This window comes from Notechis scutatus, chromosome 2, assembly GCF_049901735.1.
Source record: "Notechis scutatus isolate UNSWTSFEM ecotype Mainland chromosome 2, rNotScu1.2, whole genome shotgun sequence".
NCBI lineage: Eukaryota > Metazoa > Chordata > Lepidosauria > Squamata > Elapidae > Notechis > Notechis scutatus.
In genome coordinates, this window is record NC_142010.1 from 178548801 (window position 1) to 178553600 (window position 4800).

The window sequence follows — 4800 nt, forward strand, 5'->3', positions numbered from 1 at the left end:
GCTAGTTCTGTTGCCTGAAACTGACCAGATCTTAATCAGTTTCACGCTAAAAAGTTGTTGTCAGGTGCACAAAATTCGGTCACAGATGCATGCATTGTATGGCAAATGAATTCCTTATTATAATTTATTATTCAATTTCTTTTGTGATTGGATGCTGAGGTGGTCACTAAATGTAGAGTGGCCATATTTACCATATGTATTTATTTATTCCATTTGTATGCCACAAAAATCAAGTAAAGCTCCCTGTGGTTAGTAACAGAAAACATATACAAAACAGACAGACAGACAGACTGAGAAAGATAATTGTGGTACATCAGCTTTATTATTCATCTTTTTTGGCATCCTGGTTTTAAATTCAAGGCTCTCTTCTTTTTGGATAACTACAGTAGGAATGTCTGTTCTCTCTCTTTGTAGATTTGATCTACAAAAAGGAACCTATTGTGCCGTAGGGGTCTTTTCTGGGAGCTACTAACTATACTCCAAAGAACAGGGATGTCCAACCTTGACAAAGTTGCCAAAGTTGGATTCTCCTGGACTAAAAAAACATGTACTCTTTGTTTTGTGTTAGAGCGAGGCAGTGTCAGGACAGTTTATTGCAGTGGTAAATAGCTAGTATACATGCTTTCGTACCAGCCAGTCAATTCTCTCTTTGTAGTGTTTGCTACCATGGCTTCAAAATGATCTATACTGTGATCATCTGCTCCTGTTTTTCCATTGAGGAGGCTCTTCATTTTTTCCCCAGCGTTATTCTCTTTTCTAAATGTCTTTCCAGGTAGTGGATGATCCCACCTCTTGCAGTTATTATAATGAGAGGTTAGATCAATGTTGTCTGACAGGCCTCAGACAAGTCAGTAACTTGGTGAAAATATGCCAAGAAACCCCTAATGTGCTGCATTACTCATATCAAGCTCCTCAGCTTTGCAAAATCTTGGTCTGGTGAAAATGTTGCCTGCTAGCAGGTACCTTTCAAATAATAGCTAGATGTAGGATAATATGCAGGGAATATTCTACGCTTTCTGAAATGGGAGTGAAAAGCAAATGAAATACTGAGAGAAAACAAGGCCGCCTAGACTGTCATTTCTTTCAGTTTTCTATGCAGAATCCTAGTCTCCATTCTAAGTGCTGTTTTTAAACAGAAAAAAGTGTATATTTTCTGAACGACTATTTAAAAAAAATACCTATTCCCATTCTACCCATTTTGTTCCATTCTCTTATAGCGCATCTCTAATTATCAGAGGCATGATTGAAGATTTGTGTTCTCTGTTCCTTTAATTTCTTTCTTTTTCCTGTCTCCTTTTTTCCTTTTCTCTTTCTTTTTTTCACATTTACTATACTATACTCTTTTTTTTAAATGAATGTATTTTTTATTTATCCATGGATAATATTTTAACAAAAACTATTTTAAAAAAACAGGTTTTGCTTATTCTTCTACATTTGTCTTAATATAGACATAGCTTAGTGTTACGTTATGCTATTATTATGAGTGTAATATTGTGTAAATCATAATTTAATATCATCATTAACCCCTGATGGAGAGGATGTGTTTTGTTGTTTTCACGTATTAATTCTTTGAGATATTTTTGATAGAAAAAAGATAAAATAGATGAACTGATGAAATAAGTAAATGTACACCAACTGCCCTATCTAAAATTGTATAAACATGATCATTAGATTGAGGATGAAAATAGCTTCCAAATCTCAACAAAATACTTCATTTTATTTCCATTCTAAAAGACTGCTTAGAAACAGTAATTCCTAGGATTTTGTGTATTTTATTTTCCTTGGTTTTCAGTCAATCCCTTATTATATCCTAGAGCAGGATATATATCCTAGAGCAGCTGGCTGAGGAATTCTGGGAGTTGAAGTCCACAAGTCTTAAAGTTGCTAAGGTTGGACACCCCTGTCCTAGAGTGTCAAACTCGATTTCATCGGCGGGGGGGGGGGGGGACAGGGCTGTGTTTGATGTCGGGGGGCTGGGAGGCCTGGTCAGGGTGGGCATGGGTTTTTGGCTCTGACGGCCTCATGAAGCTCTCTGCCAATGAAAATGGAGCTTAGGAGGCCACAGGCAATCCCCCTGAGCTTTGCTTTTGCTGGAAGAGGCACTGGTCCTTCGCCGGGTCTTGAGTTTGACACCCCGGTGCTAGACCTGTATGAAAAAATATAGAGAACAGTTTTTCACTATGGCCAGCAAATGAGAAGTTAATAAGGGAAGAATAATTGATGCTCCCTCTTTCCTCCAATGAAATTGTGTTAGTTTCAGTCTGTTACTATACATAATTATAGACTCTGTTAATTCACAATGTTAGGTAAAGACCATCATTTCACAGTAGAGCACATGTTTGCATTCAAATACTTTCGGGTTCAACGCTAAGCACTTCAGTTCAGCGGTGGGCTTCAAAAAATTTAGCAACAGGTTCTCTGCCTGGTTGCTGGGTGGGTGTGGCCATGGTGGGTGTGGCCTAGTCAGGGGTGGGATTCTACAGGTTTGCACCTATTTGCTAGAACCGGTTGTTAACATTCTAAGCAGTTCGGAGAATCAGTTGTTAGAAGAAACTACTGGCCTAATCCTGTAAGGAAGGCAGGAAGGAAACATTCTGGTGTTGCTCACAGAAACTGCCTCTCCGTTAACCCTTATTACATTCTTGGCAGGACTAGACTTCCTGTCTCTGGAACATCTTTGGAGTTTTTTCCCCCTCCTTTGCTGGTACTTTGCTTGTGTGGAGTGACCATTCAAAGTTACAATGGCACTGAAAAAAGTGACTTATGATCATTTTTCACACTTATGACTGTTGCAGCATCCCCACAGTCACGAGAGGCCAGGCAAGGAGAAGTGTGCCTCGATGTGAGTGATGTTGAGTTGGCCACGCCCAACCAGTCACATGATCACCAAGCCATGCTCACCAACTAAGCCACGCTCACAGAACCGGTTGTTAAAAATTTGAATCCCACCCCTGCTCCGGAGGCTTTCCTCGAGCCTCTGGGTGGATGAAAATGGCCTCCCCGGGCTCTGGAGGCTCTCTGGAAGCTGGAAACAGGCCCATTTCCAGCCTTCCCGAACTTCTGGGAGGCCCGTTTTTCACCCCAAGCCTCCACGCATGCCCTGCACTTACCTGCATCCAAAATGGGCCGTGTGGGGACTCCTGGGAGGGGTGGGCGGGGCGGGGCCAGCCAGGAGTGGGATTTGGGGGTTTCCTGAACTGTGCAGAATCTTAGCTAGAGGATCTCCCGAACCCCTGCTAACCCCCAGTAGCCCACCCCTGCTTTAGTTTCAGAAAGGGTTAAAGAAAGTTGGAAAGAGCATCAACTGGACATGCAGGAGAACCGCTGCTAGTTAAGGTAAATATCAGGAAGAAGGAAGAACGGTCTTACCTAATTTCACCTTACCTAAAATTAGGTTCTTCAGGCACCTTCCTACATTTAAGATAGAGAGAGAGACAGAGCATGGATACACAGATGCACACACAAACATATACCAAAAGCAAAATCGTATCTGTTCATACATTTAACTGTGAACCACTGATTGGTATCCAGGATAGGTCTCTGCCTGAAGTCGCAGTGTGATTCATTTGGAAAGTCTATAATTTTAAACAAGCATCTTATTGATAAGAAAGATTGGATTCATACATTGCACTAAACCATGTCAATTTACTCAGTGTTTTGCTCATATGCACCTCCTTTCCCACAAACAATCTTTGCACATTGTGACTTAGGGCGAGGTATGAACTGAGCCACAGTCTTTGCTGCCCACCAAACTCATTAACCCGGTTAATTTTGAAATTATTCTGTGAAAGCCGTAGCTGTTAGTGAAATGTCACAAATCTTTGGTTGCCCTGTTGCAAAGTTTGCCCGTCTATTTATAGATCCACCCTGGATTTAGATCAAGAATCTTCCCCCCTCCCTTAAGTTGCAATTCAAGTAAAAAAATCAAAGACATAACAACATCTTGTAACTTTTTTTTCCCTTGAAGTTGAAAACGGCAGTTGGAGGTCTCTTTTCTTGATGATATGGCCAGAATTACCCAGTATGATTTGCATTATCCAATTCTCCTTGAAAAAGGAGAATTGTTTTGATCATTTACTTCCTTTTTCTGTGTTGCATAGGGATGTTCAGCCAATCACTTTCAAGTGCATTTCTCTAGTTGGATACTACAGAAATGATTCCTGAAAGTATAGTCAAGGCTCTCGACTGCATTGTCAAGACAGCAATCACTTAATGGCACTGGGGTTGCAAACATCTGCTTTAATAGACAGATCTGAAAATTGTAGAGAACTGAGGCCAATTGAATGGCCAGCTTCCTTATGTGCTAATCTAGTCCTACCTTTCCTGAAACATCCAAAACTAACTGCTAAGCGAGTTGGCAAAAGATGGGGCATCTTTTGAATCACAAAAACCTTCAAACATAGCAATGAGGATATACTAGCCAACCCAGTGTTCAGAATAAAACACGGAGTTATGGATCCCCAAATATGTCATGAACAAGATTTCTTGAAATATGCACAGTAATATTTCAGGGCAAGATTTCCAAAGGAGATGGATTTCTAATGGAGGTAAGATGCACAGCTCATCTTATTACATATTATACAGACCAACCTTTTCACCATTGCTACAATCTGTTTTCATATTTCTCCTTGTTTTCAAACAACATGTGAATGCAAGATTTCTGTCCCTTCCTTATTGGTACTTTATTACTATGTCACAGGAGACTATAGGAATGCCTACAGTATGAAGGAGGAATCTGGTCTCATTCTCTCCCTCCCCTCTCTTCCTCTTCCTCTTTGTCTTCCTCTTCCTCTTTTTCTA

At 40.5% G+C, this 4800-nt stretch overlaps 1 pseudogene; it reads right to left on the reverse strand.

Moving 5' to 3' along the window:
* Window positions 1-4079: 4079 nt before the first annotated feature.
* LOC113420613 (small nucleolar RNA U3) lies at window positions 4080-4176 on the reverse strand (annotated as a pseudogene).
* Window positions 4177-4800: the final 624 nt, after the last annotated feature.